A 14,848-nucleotide genomic window follows, 5' to 3' on the forward strand; every position below is an offset into this window, starting at 1 on the left:
AAGCCTACTTCAAAAGGCTTACCTAATATTCAGCCGAGCCCAGACAAAAGTAGGGGGCTACGGATACCTACCATCTAAACAAAGGTAATCAAAACTTTCCCAAAACATGAAGACATTCAATCAAAATTAGCAAAAACAAATTCGCTCCAGAAAGAAATCACACATCCATTCATCCAAAGGAAAAACACAAGTGTTGCAGAAAATCCTAAGTTAAGAGGTACGGCGCAGTAAACCGACCAGTGCCGACCCTACATCAACTATTACACTTGGCACGGCAAACTCCCAAGTTCGGAGCCGTCCAGTCCAACAAAATTTCAAAGTTCAAAAACAAAAGAGAAATCCTAATCTTGTGGAACTTCATCAGCAACAACGTCTGCAGCCTTCTCACTATCAGCCTCGGCAAGCTTCTCGCCATTTTTAAGTGCATGCTCAGTGTCCTGCTCGGCAACCCCAGCCAAGCCCCCCTCGGCACCACCTGCCTTCTTTTCACCAGAACCATCTACAGCTATAGCATCGGCGTCGGCTTCCGTGAGGTCTTCCACTTCATCTTCACTCTCGAGAAATTCCTCAGGCGGGAGGGGTGCACACTTCTCCTCGGTATACGGCAATACAAGCTCGGGAATGACTGGTGCTGGAATAGACTTCGTCAAGTTCATGTCCGCCTCTAGCTGCATCACTCCACAGACGGCCTTCACACCATCCTTGTATCCCGTTCGAAAGGCGATGGGGATCCTCATTCGGATGGCGTCATTTACCATGGACCGAGCCTCCCGCATGTACTTGGCCCCTGCTCGGTCAAAACCAGCTTGATACGCCGCCCCATCTAACTCCTTCATCTTCCTCTTCTCTCTCCTGAGCACCTTGGCCACCTCACGCTCGGCATTTTTCATCCTCTCCTCCATCTCATCCCTTTCCTTCTCAAGCTCGGCAACCTGAGTTTTCACCGTCTCAAGCTTCCCTTATAGCTTCTCACCTTCTCCCGCTCAACCTTCAAGTCTTCATGAAAGCGAGCGCACTCGGCAAGAACGAGCTCGGCATCTATGCTTGAACGGAGCAATGCTTGTCCAGCCTGATAAGCAAAGAGAGCGTCGGTTTGAAAATACTCTTAACAACAAAAATATTGAGAAACTAGGGTCGGATCGTACTTGAAAAAGGTAGGCACTGGCATGCGTCAAGCTCGGCTGCAGGCCCTCAGGAATCTTTTGCATGTCTTTCGGCAACGCAAGACCCTGAAGAATTGCAGTGGCCAGCCCAGGTTCAATTTTGACAGAGTCCTCCACCATGACGACTCTGCCTTCGGCCAAAGCATAGAAGGGACTGAACTCCTGAGCAACACCACCACCACCCGAGCCCAAAGGTGGTCGGACTGTTTTTGAACCACCAGCGGCCGATGAATCGGTCCTCCCCTGCTCGCTCGGACTAGCAGTCGGCGGCCTGGTTGGAAAAAAGTCATGGGTGACTTTTTGCCTTTTTTCAGCAGGCTCGGCTGGTCCGGGCTCTTGACGGACTGCTTTGCCGTCCCTTATGTTGACACGAACAACATTCCTACGGCCCATTTCGTTGGAGTGGTCAGGCACAAGAGTTTGAAGGGGGATATTAATACCCGGGCGCTCGGCTTGCTGGCTCACTCCGAACCAAAACTCAGCCGGCTTTCTGAAAGTCGGCAACTTTACTCTCGGCTGTTTGCTTCCTCCCGTCGGAATGGCCTTCTTCCCTCGGCTTGGACCCTCTTTGCTCACCTCTGATTCCTTCCCCCTCCTCCTAAGCTTCCCCCTGTAAGAAGGTTCGTAGCCAAGCAACGTCGGCGTGTCCCTACAAACTTGAGACAAAAGAATATCAACGTGCGCTTCGACGGACAGGGACTGTTGAGTCTTTTGTGATTGCTCGGTGATTTGCAAGAGGAAACAACAATCAACGATCAATAAAAATAATAAAATATTTTTGCAAAATGTCCATGCTCGGCTACGACAAAAGCGATAGAGCTACCTCTGAAATCTTTGACCTTCGGGATGATGAATCTACGGTTAGATTGGTTGCCGAACTCAAAGTTACCGCTCACTTCTACGTAAAAGTTGGCCCATTTGTCAGTGTCGGGCAAGCCATCAACTAATGGTTGTTTCATGCTGCGTGTCGATAAATATCGACGCTCGGTCTGGCCATGCCTAGACATAATATAGGTGTGGAAAAGGTCGGCGACGGTGAACTCAAGGTTGTGGAGCTCCTTCAACTTAATTACCGACATTACTATTCGGTAACTGTTGATGGCAAAAAAGTGTGGGACGATGCTGAACCGAGCAAGAATTTCCCTCAAGAAGGGATGAAGAGGGAACCTCAAACCAGCCTCACATATCGCCATCAAAGGGACAGTGATATGCTCGGGATGGTCCCCCCTCGTATCCTTGATTCTGTTGCTCGCCACTTGGTTAATTACTACGTCGTTGGGGATGCTGTATTCTCGGCAAAAATCTTGGTACTCCCTAGCATTTTCGCTGAAAAAATGGGCATGGGGGCAAACTTGGCCCCTCTCATAAAGATCGTCTACCCCTCTACCCTCAGATTGGATTCACTATGCCCTGAACGGATAGGGGTTAGGGCGTCGGCCTGTGGGATGAATCTGGACTCGGCCTCTGATCCCAGATGAGGCTCGGCTTCAGAATGGGTCGATGTTGTGAACGATATCTCAGGATCGGTTACAAACTCGTCGGCACCGTATTCAAAAACACGTTCGGCATTCGAGTCACAGGAGTCGGAAGACATGTTTGAGGCAATGGACGATATTTGGTGTCGCCGTCTGTGTTTTTCCAACCACTCACGGAAAAACGAATCTCCAGAATCTCCCCCTAAGCTTTCAGAGTCGGAAGAGATGACAATGGTTGGGTGAGCCAGACCTAACAAAAATAAGAAGAAAACAATGAGAAACCTCGTCATCGGCCAGAAGGCAAGGGATCTCTATGCTCTGCTACCCTATTGGCCCACCCTATTTGTCTCTTCAAGATTCAAGCTTGGGAAATACTAAGACACGAAATGGGGCTCGGCCTGCCCACGCCCTAGGCTGGGCTCGGCAAATCCCAACAAAGGCCAAGCACTGGCGTTGTTACAGACTCGTGCTCGGAAGAACAGATTGAAGATGAAGATGAACAGTCGTTCATCTCCAGACCTTGTACTGTTCATCCAGGACAGAAAACTCCTAAAACCCAAGAAAATAGAAAGGACAGCATGGAAAAATTGCACAAACTATAAGAGGGATGAAAATCGAACACACACATGAAGGTTTCAACGAGATTTGATGAAAATCTGCTGAGAATCGAGGCTGGAAGATGAACGAGCGTAGGACGAAGTTCTGGCTATGGAGATTTAGAGAGAGAAAGCAACGGTGGCTTTTCTCTCTACCCACCTGCCCTTTATATAAAGGTAGGGTTTGGGATTTTGAGTTTCCCACTCAAATCACTGTACCGCCGAACCTACAACCAATAAGCATCTGACGCGTGGCCTGATGAGACGGGTTGGCAGAGCTTCACGCGTGCCCACCGTCTCCCTGTTAGCCGTACCCAACAAGAAATGGACACCTGGCGTATCCCCATTGGACCACGTCCATGGCGGTTTGTTGAAAAAGGGTTTAGGCTCGGCTTAGTTCTGTCCAGCAATCATGATCCATGCTCAACCAAAGTTCAACATCAATCCCAACCGTGCACCCGGCGACGACTGAGATTGAGGGGCTATTGTAGCAGGCCGAACATAGGAGTTCACTGTGGAACGACCGAGCCCGCTCCATGCTGAGCTCGAACCTTGAGCACGGCTCCCGTCCCTGTTCTTTGTCGGCCATTTCATTTGCCACGGGCTCATCAGCAGGTCAGCTCATTCTCGGCCACCTTCCTCGGCGGGTCCCCTGTGACGTGTCCTTTCCCGTCGGTCACGTGCCAGGTCGGCAAAGGCGTGTTCGGCCACCCGCAGAGCGCAGCCGCTGCCGACCATGGCTAGCCACTGATTTGCATATCTTTCCACGTGTAAAAGCGGTTATAACAGAAGATGATCATGGGCGCACATGGGTGTGCCAGCTTAGCCCTGAAAACGGTTACCAGATCTATTTGGTGACGTCACGATGACACTGCCTGGCCCGCGCAAGGCACGTGCTTGTGCTTGGAAAGCAAGTGAGGGAGCTCTATAAATACCTAGCAATGGTAACCCTAAAGAGATATATGCGACCACATACTCACTCTTATAATCTTCTGCCTACTCTCTCTGCACATTACTTATCCTCTCGCCGGAGGGCCTTGCCGGGACAACCCCCAACTTGGTCCTAGTCATGCGCTCCCTGTGCAGGCTAGGAGAAGACTCAACCATCAAGGCGCCATCGGAGGAGAAGATCGAGGATCACGGGCCACACAATATATATATATATATATATATATATATATATATCAAGTATGCCAGCTGCTTCACAATATAGCCCAACATATTTTTGGTCAACTCATTTGGTTGGTTTTAGTTGGTAAATTTATCCGTAAAAGGGAAGATCGAGTTAATGACAAAGCTGGACTGAAAGAAGAATTAATGTTGTGTTATTGTGTGGGTACGTGGACGACAAAGGTAGGAGGCCAACCTGTAGCACCAATTGATCATGCATATATAATTGTCAAAGGTGCAAATTTAAACTAGCTATATAGGGTTTTGAACAGATGGAATATTGGATCGATAATGAAAGCTGTGGGAAATTAATACTGTAGAAGGGTGGATATATAATTAATCTCTGCATATATCCTGCGTTCTTTTTAACTCCATAGAAAAAATTTGGGATTATTACCCCTAGGTACAGAGAATAAGAAGTATTTCTCATTAAGGTAATATAGAATACTTAATTACTACTAGGTCCACTTTTTACAAAATACATTTACCATTAATGGAAGTGCTACCCTAGGACACCTTAAAGTTTTAGGGTGCCCTAGGATTTTAGGGTTTAGGATACCCTAAGGTTTAAGGTACCCTAGGGTTTAAGTTTAGGCGCTTTCGTAGAGTCTTAGGGTTTAGGTCCACTTTTTACAAAAATACATTTACCATTAATGGAACTGCTACCCTAGGACACCTTAAAGTTTTAGGGTGCCCTAGGATTTTAGGGTTTAGGATACCCTAGGGTTTAAGGTACCCTAGGGTTTAAGTTTAGGCGCTTTCGTAGAGTCTTAGAGTTTAGGTTTAGGCACTTTCATAGGGGTTTTAGGGTGCACTTTTCTATCATAGGATTTTAGTGATTTAGGCACTTTTATAGGGTACCCTAGGGTTTAGGCATTTTCATAAGATACCCTATGGTTTATGCACTTTTATAGGGTACCTTTGAGTTTGGGCACTTTCATAGGGTACCCTAAGGTTTAGGGTTCTAGTGACTTTCATAGGGTTTTGGTGTTTCATTAATTGGAGCTGACTTGGTGGGAAATAATTTTTATTTTCTGTACCTAATGGTAAAAAGCACAAAAAACTTCAACAGCATATGGAGTATATGTCTCACAGACCTATCGTCCCTCACAACTGATCTCTCTAACTCCACGCGCGGATCATGTTCTCTCTATGCCTATAAATACAAATTAAGTTGCCAGAGAGGAAAAGGGGTCCGGTCCCGACCACACAATCAATGTCTTTCCTTTATCAAATTCAATTTCCATAGTCAGGCAGTTTATTGTTCTCCACATTTCAATTCTAGCAACTCCATAGTTGTAACTTTTATTTGCGGCAATGGAAAACCCGATTGAGCATATTCCATTTCAACGGTGTTCTTTGTATTTGAGCACCGTGTTCGCTATTTTTTCTACATTGTTTTGAGAAAATTGTGAAGTCCTATTCGTTTAAGCAAAAAAGAACCGGCGGTGAATTTTCTCTACCACACACAACTTGTCAATTCAAAAGTCTGTCCATCCATACTTTGACCAAACGTGAATGGTCTTGGCACACTTGCACATCTCGATTGATCACAAGGCCAATGCGTTGTTTTGCTTTTCGAGTAAAACCGGCGCAGCTCTTGTGGCTTTTGCTAATAACTACCACAAAAGAATAATTTTGTCGCCTAATACGATAGCGATAGCGGTACTGTCACCGCGTTGGGTCTAATTTTATGTCAAATGAGGGATTAATTATCACATAAAGAATCTCAGTTCTAATTATATATGGAGCCCTCTTGTACCATATATATATACTAGTGTATGTCTGTGCCTGAAGTCACGGCTCGAACATTCAGCACAAGCAAATAAATACTGAACAACAAATTCAACCAAGTAACATGCATAGAACAAACTCAAATGCATAAAACTTGATCAACACTGTAGGGGGATGAAAACAATTGATGCTTCGGATCAACTGGATTGCAACGGCTTATTCGTGCCTCTTCACCGGAACCCTAGCTCGTCGTCTGAACCCTAATCTGCAAAATAGACAGGGGGTGAGTGCACCTTTGCCTCTCGTGGCAAAGGCCCTCCGATGCCCTTGTTAGTATCACGTACTAGAAAACTCTACCCTAATTATCAGTAGGAAAGCAATAATAATGCAGTGTATTGCGTACCTTTTTTCTTTAGGTTTACCTCTTATTTATAGATTTATGGATGCTTGCTGTCCAAGCATCCTTGTTGCCATAGGATTCCTAACTCGTATAGGAAACCCAGGATATCAAGGAGTCTCGTTTCCTTTATCAGTTTATGGAAAAGAGTCCTTTTAGGATTCTTTTCCATTAAGAGCCGAACATCCCATACTCGTTGGGTATCTTTCTCAGATCCTATATTCTTGGGATCTTTATCCCTTTATGGGACATGACTACTCTGGAATCTTCCAGAGTATTCCCTCTGCTCCTACTCTCGATTGGAGCTCCTTCTTTGTTCGGCTGTCTCATGGCCGAACAGACTACCTGGACCAAGGACTTCACATGTAACTTGGTCCAAATGTAATCAGAATGTCTCTTATCTGCCGAACAGATAGTTTACACCAGTGACTTGTCATGTCATTGGCCTTTATTCAGCCGAACAGATTGCATGGACCAAGGACTTCACATGTCATTGTTCCATATCGCTGTTCTTCATACTGCCCGGCGATAAGTCCAGTCGTATTTACCACGTGTTCCCAAACATCACGTGTTCGGTAACTAAATGTATCTGTCGGGAATACCTCCCTACAAACACCATCCAAAACACCGATTAAAATAAAAAACAATATACATTAACGAACATGCATGCCTCAAGGAGACATCTTAAAAAAAACATGAAACATGTCAAGACTAAAAATCTTCAAGCATATTGATCCTTTTGAGCTTCGAGGCTTCTCGATCCCAATCCTAAAAAAGAATGATATGTCAACAGAAGCCCAATTAGTACGGCAAGTCATTTGTTTAAAGGATGATATATGATAACAGAGAAAAACTAAATTATAATACTCTTGATAAACATAAGTTAATACCAGCCAATCTAGTCTTATAAATTGGATGATAATCAGAAAAAACAAAGAACTTCTATATAAATTGGATATATGATGTGCCACGATTGCAAAGAAAACAGACATACAAGAAAAAAGATTAAATTCATAACGGTGCTTTGATGAAGATCTATAAGAGCATCCACAGTGGTATAATCAAAATAAAAAGGTTTATAAGATTAGCAACATTTGCTCAAAAAGAGCTCACATTGGAATAACCAAACTTAGAAACATCTTAGCAACTCATCAAATTTTGGCCATTGGATACTCAAAACTACCAACATTTTGCCAATAATCAAATTTAATTGTTTTCACATTTCCTCAATCAAAGTACACCATTATTACACAAAAACCTTCTTTCTTCCATTTTCAACATGTTTATAACAAAAATACTTTTAAAAACAGTTTTTTTTTTTTTGCAAAACCAGTTTTTTTATTAAAACTGTTTTGCCCCCAAAAAAAAATTTAACAGTTTTATTTCAAAACAGTTTTTTTTTTTTTTCAAAAACTGTTACTTTTGAAAAAAAAAAAATTTCCATTCAAAAAAAAATTTTAAAACTTTTTCCCAAAAACTTTTTTTTTAATCAAAGTTTTCAAAAAACTATTTTCGCCTTTTCTAATAACCTATTTTTATTAGTTTAAAAAATATTTAAAAAAAATTATTTTCTATGTCAAAATTTCTAGATTTTTGTAAGTTAAAAAGGTGATGTGACAAGTTTTGGTTATTCAATTTTAATTGTACCATTGTGGACCTCTACATTACTAATCTTCATAAGCCCTTAAATGGATAACCAAAAGATGATGTGATAACTTTTGATTATTCCATTGTGGATGCTCTACCTAAGGGTTGCTAGTGACTAACTGATAATTTAACACACACATCAAAGTTGTCTCATGAGAAAAGAATATCACACAAATAAGGAAAGAAATGATCCTTTTGGAAGATTGGTTCACTTAGCATTAGTATGGGAAAAAAATAATAATATTCACCTCAACTTAATACGAGGCCCGTAATCCACATTAAGCAAAAAGCTAAGCTTATTGGACCAGTCTAAGGAGAGACAGGTCCATTTCAAAAACCTCTGACTTCCTGGAAGAAGCTGTCATATAAAAAATAACCCTCTGGCTAGGATTTCAATGAACCCATATAAATGACAATCGAAAACGGAGCAGATAATGTCAACTAGATGTACCCTCCGGTTACCTCGATGTACCATTTGTCGAGTTTTAATAAAAAATTGTTGCTTATCAAAAAAAGAAAAGAAAAGAAAACCCTCCAATCCAAAAAAAAAAAAATAGTAGTACCTCGAATTTAAGCTCGAAGCAGGAATTCTCTAAATATATTTTTGCTGATCTTTCTTGCAATAAAATATTAGAAAGTAAGAAGATGGTAGAAAAATCAACAAAGTTAGGATTAACGTAAAAGACCCAAGGTTGTCAAAAAAAAAATTCTCTCATACTCATATTTCTTTTCTCAATTTTTGGCAAAAGAAAATCAATATGAGTAAAAATTGTTCAAGAAAAAAAATCAAACTTGTATGAGAACTACAAAAATTCCCTCAATGTTTGAATCCCTTGCATGAGAACTGAGAAAAATCGCTCAAGAAACTCCCAATTTTTGGCAAAAAGAAACTCAATATGAGTAAAAATCGAACTTGCATGCGACTGAAAAAAAAATCCTTCGATGTTTGAATCCCTTGCAATTTTTCGACAAAGGTTATTTTATTTTTTGTGACTTATTCCTTGAAACCTAAGACTTCAAATTTAATTATGTAGATTAATTTTATAGTTTAATCAGTTGTGAAAAAAATTATGTGATCACCCCTGCAGTAAAATATTAGAAAGTAAGAAGATGGTAGAAAAAATAACAAAGCTAGGATTAACGTAAAAGACCCAAGGTTGTGAATTTTTTTTCTCTCATGCTCATATTTTTTCTCTCAATTTTCAGCAAAAGAAACCCAATATGAGTAAAAATTGTTCAAGAAAAAAATTGAACTTGCATGAGAACTATAAAAAAAATCCTTCGGTGTTTGAATCCCTTGCATGAGAACTGAAAAAAATTGTTCAAGAAACTTCCATTTTTCGGCAAAAGAAACCCAATATGAGTAGAAATTATCCAAGGAAAAAATCGAACTTGCATGAGAATTGAAAAAAATCCTTCGATGTTTGAATCCCTTGCAATTTTCCGACAAAGTTATTTTATTTTTTGTGACTTGTTCCTTGAAACCTAAGACTTCAAATTTAATTACGTAGATTAATTTTATAGTTTAATCAGCTATGAAAAAAAATTATGTGATCACCCCCTGGTGTTGCAAAAACAACTTTTCCTTACCGGTAAAAAAATCGTTCAAGAAACTCTGAATTTTCAGCAAAAGAAACCCAATATGAGTAAAAATTGTTCAAGAAAAAAATCGAACTTACATCACTATCGGTAATGGTCGTTCAGAAGTCACTTTTGGCAAAAGAAACCCAATATGATTAAAAATCGTTCAACAAAGAAATCGAACTTGCATGAGAACTAAAACAATTGAACTTACCCCACTATCTGTAATGGTCGTTCAGAAGCTGGAGGATGTGGAAAATCTATGCATGTGACAAACAAACCAAAAAAACGTAGACCTTCTAAATAGAAGATATATTCAAAATTTAAATCTTACGTGATAAGTTTCCCGAAATCACAGGGAACCAATAAAAGGCCGAAAGTTTTAGGTTTCCTTTAGTCCTAAATAGAAGGTATATTCATTTTAAGTTTCCTTGTATATATATAGGAGCCAAAAGCGTTAGCAAAAAAAGGGAGCCAAAAATATTTTATCTAATGCCTAAATAGGCGCCGATATTGTGGGATAATCTTCCTTGTTATCTTATACGGATATTTTACCTAACGCCTAAATAGGAGCCGAAGTCGTGAGATAATTGTAACATCCTATATGGTTTAGGTGCATAAGTGTTCTTTTTAGAACTTGAGGGGGGTGGAGTGTAATTACTTTAATTGCATGTGTGTTATGCTCTCCTTATAACACATGTTATCTTAAAAGTTAAAAAAAGAAAAGAAAACCAAAGGCAGAGAACTCTTGTTCTACATTTCAGAGAGAGAGAGACGCAAGGGAGAGAGAGAAGGCTGGGGAAATTGAAAATCCTAACTTGGTAAGCCACTCTTGCTTATTTTTTCATGGGTATTGATCCAATAATCCATTATGTTCATGTATTGAGTTATTAGGGTTTCTAAAATCAATTGAGTTCAACTAATTAGGGCTATTCTATGTTATTTTTCTCTATAGAACTGTTAATCTTTATTAGAAGCAAAAGGATTGAAAGTTAGGACTTGAATTTGGTAACTAGGTTGCTGTTGGTTGAGTTCTTGCAGGAATTTTACCATGGAAGCTGCTTGTATGTGCTGAAATTAGTAGCTCAAAGTAGTTTGTATGCTGAAAACAATTACTTAGGTGCTGGAACTGGGTTAATAGGTGCTGAACCTGAGTTTTGGTTGCTGAAAATTGACATTTGGATGCCAAAATCGCTTATATAACTGCTGAAAACCATTGATAAGTGCAGGAAATATGTGATATGTGCAGGAAATATACATTATATGCAGGAAATATGTGTTTAAGTGCAGGAAATTGATAGTGAATTGATGCAGGGAGGCGTGTCGAAATAGAAGTACGCGCAACAAGGACAATCACGAACAAGTATGAACTAGAGGTACTTTGATGCAGGCCAATATTTTAATTATTTAAGAAATATAGGAATTTTAGTTTATTATTTTGCAATTAGTGTTTTACTGGGAATCTTTCCGTTTTAGCATAAATTGTCTAGGATATTGGGTTTTCTTAATTAGGTTGATTCTATTTCCTCTTTATTGTTTTCTTGCTCTCTAAGACGTAGATTTAGTTTTTCCTTATTTAGGTTTCCTTTTTAGTATTTCTAGTTTATTATAAATTGAGTTGTAAGCCTTAGGGCTAAGGGAGTTGTTTTTATGAATTGATTAATGAAAATTGAGATTATTTCTTATTATTGTGTGTTCGTAGAGGGAGTACCTCTAGTTCATACATATTTGTGTTTATGTTTCAAAGAGAAAATCTTTAACATAAGCAAGTTCGTGATCTCTTCTTGCAAATAGTTTCGTAAAAAGAGGCTGCGCTGCATCAGAATGAATTCCAAGAAAAGTCGTATTTTGTTGGATTGCGTACTTAGAACAAGTTGTGACAAACAATTTTGCTTTTATTTTTCAAGACTCATCTCCACAGTTTGGGGTCGAAAAAATTAATTTGAAGAACAAGCTTGATGCAGACAGGTTTCGGCGTATTCAACTGTATAAACTCGAGGACGAGTTTCTTCAAGACGGGGAGAATGATGCAGAACAAAAAAATGAATAATATAAATTAATTACGCATTATTTTGAGTTTATTATTTTGTTAGGAAATTCTGTTTTAGTTGCCTTTTGTTTTGGCAACCTTATATTTCTTTCTAGGAACAAGTATGAACTAGAGGTACTCCCTCTACGAACACACAATAATGAGAAATAATCTCAATTTTCATTAATCAATTCATAAAAACAACTCCCTTAGCCCTAAGGCTTACAACTCAATTTATAATAAACTAGAAATACTAAAAAGGAAATCTAAATAAGGAAAAACTAAATCTACGTCTTAGAGAGCAAGAAAACAATAAAGAGGAAATAGAATCAACCTAATTAAGAAAACCCAATATCCTAGACAATTTATGCTAAAACGGAAAGATTCCCAGTAAAATACTAATTGCAAAATAATAAACTAAAATTCCTATATTTCTTAAATAATTAAAATATTGGCCTGCATCATTCTTCCCGTCTTGAAGAAACTCGTCCTCGAGTTTATAAAGTTGGATTCGTTGTAATTTGTCCGCATCAATCTTGTACCTCAAATTAATTTTTCGGACCTCAAACTGGAAAGATGAGTCAGGAAATATAAAAGCAATATTGTTTGACACAACTTGCTCTAAGTACGCAATCCAAATATTCTTCTTCACAACAGCTTCAATATATTCCCAAAAAGAATCCTCAAATTGATTACCCCAACCAATCTCACCACCACCTTCAAGCATGGTAACAACTTTTTTTCCCAATATTTTCTGATTTTTCCCTTTTGTAATTTTTTCCACCGGTTCTTCGTCAAAAACTGGCGGTTTACTCCAATCCACAATTGGATTTGGAATAATATTTGATGTAAGGGACCACTCAATGGTAGCTTCATTCACCATTGTCTTCCCCCTCGTCTGATGATTACCAGCCAAAGGTTTGGTGATAGAAACGTCATCCGACACCTCCTCCTCTTTCTGAAACCGAGGTTGAACTGGACGACGGCGAGGTGGGATTGCAACTTCAAAAGCCTCCATGGGTTGGGTAAGCGACCCAATCGCCGCCAAGACTTGCTGCAACCTTTCCTCCATTCGAGCATCTCGAGCAACCTCATCTCGCTCATAGACTTCATCAACACTAGCTGTATGACCTCCTATTCTACCTCGACCTCCAGCACGTCCTCCGGCCATAGTCAGGATTGGAACGAGAGCTCTGATACCAACTGATGCAGCGAGGCGTGACGAAATAGAAGTACGCGCAACAAGGACAATCACGAACAAGTATGAACTAGAGGTACTCCCTCTACGAACACACAATAATGAGAAATAATCTCAATTTTCATTAATCAATTCATAAAAACAACTCCCTTAGCCCTAAGGCTTACAACTCAATTTATAATAAACTAGAAATACTAAAAAGGAAACCTAAATAAGGAAAAACTAAATCTACGTCTTAGAGAGCAAGAAAACAATAAAGAGGAAATAGAATCAACCTAATTAAGAAAACCCAATATCCTAGACAATTTATGCTAAAACGGAAAGATTCCCAGTAAAATACTAATTGCAAAATAATAAACTAAAATTCCTATATTTCTTAAATAATTAAAATATTGGCCTGCATCATGAATGTTGAAAATATGATTTAGAGGCATAGAACACCCCTTAGGGTGCCGTAATTGAACTCAAATGGCTAAAACTGGTCATGTTTGCCTAGAACATGGCTGTGAGAATTGGAACTCGAGTTCATATTGTTGAGAACTGAAAAACAGTTGCTAGACTTGGTTGAAGTTAGTGCTTCTATTGCTATATTTTGTTAAGTAGTATAAGCAAGTAGTTGCTAAAATTCGTTCTTATGAGTATTTCCCTATTAATACTCACATGTGTGGTTAAGTATGTTGAATGTTAGGTTAGGAAGCGGCGACAAGTACCACGACTCCGCGTAGGGAGTGAGCTTGTGTTGATTTTCCTTTTTGCTGGAGACCGAGCTGAGTGTTTGATTCATAGATGTTCTTCGATTGGATTGAACTTGTGATATTAAACTGTGACTTTGTGTCGATGAGCAATAACGGCTAATGGCTGGACTTAGTGTCATGCTACTGACTTTGTGTCGAATCAATGGCTTTATGCCAAAATTATGACTTTGTGTCGAGCTAGTGACTTTGTGTCGGACTAAAGACTATGTGTCGATTATTTGCTTATGCTTAATTAATGGTGAACTTGGACTTATGATTTCTATTGAACAACATCCATGTCTCATATACACTCCTGGAACTCGTTTTGGGTTCCAGTTTTTACAGGTATAGATCGGTGTCCACTACAGGTCGCGTTTTGCATTTTGTGACTCGCTCGAGGAGTGCATGGTTGAGGGCCTTGAGGCTTGTGGGAGTCTCTGTCTCCCAGCCCGTAGATGATATTTGCCTAGTTTAGTTTTTTGGATAATAGTTGGTTATGTAAAGTTTATTTTTTGATAGACTTCCACTGTAGTTTCTAAATGACAATTATTTTGAGATGTAAATAAAATGTGGCTGTTGAACTTCAGTTTTTAGTTATTCTTGGAATTGCTAGTAGCTGGTTGTTGCTGGGTTGTTGTCACGTGTTGTATCGGGATAGGCTGATGAGATGCTATTCTGGAACGGGGCGTGACAATAATCTTCCCTGTTATAGTAGTAAGCATCATCAGTCGGACTACGCCCATCGCATGGGCCATCCACCGAGCTCTCTCCGGCCACCGTACGGGTGATCCGAGCCGTTAAATAATTAAAAAAAAAAAAACCGAGTGGGTCAAGCGAGAAATAAGCTCGATCGGACGTGCGTAGATGCTTGATCCAAGCTTCATTTTGCTGAAAAATCGAAAAAATTGAAAAAGTGGGTTTTTGATTTTTCAGTTGAGGAAAGCTTGGATCGAGCACAAATACTTATCGGATTGAGCTGATTACTCACATGGCCCACTCGGTTTTTTTTTTTAAATTATTGAACTGCTCGGATCACTCGTATGGTGGCCGAAGCGGGCTTGACACAGCATGCGGTGGGCGTAGCTTTATTTTAAGCCTCATATAATTGCATCCTGAAATAGTGG

The sequence above is a fragment of the Rhododendron vialii genome, chromosome 13a (assembly GCF_030253575.1).
Source record: "Rhododendron vialii isolate Sample 1 chromosome 13a, ASM3025357v1".
Lineage (NCBI taxonomy): Eukaryota > Viridiplantae > Streptophyta > Magnoliopsida > Ericales > Ericaceae > Rhododendron > Rhododendron vialii.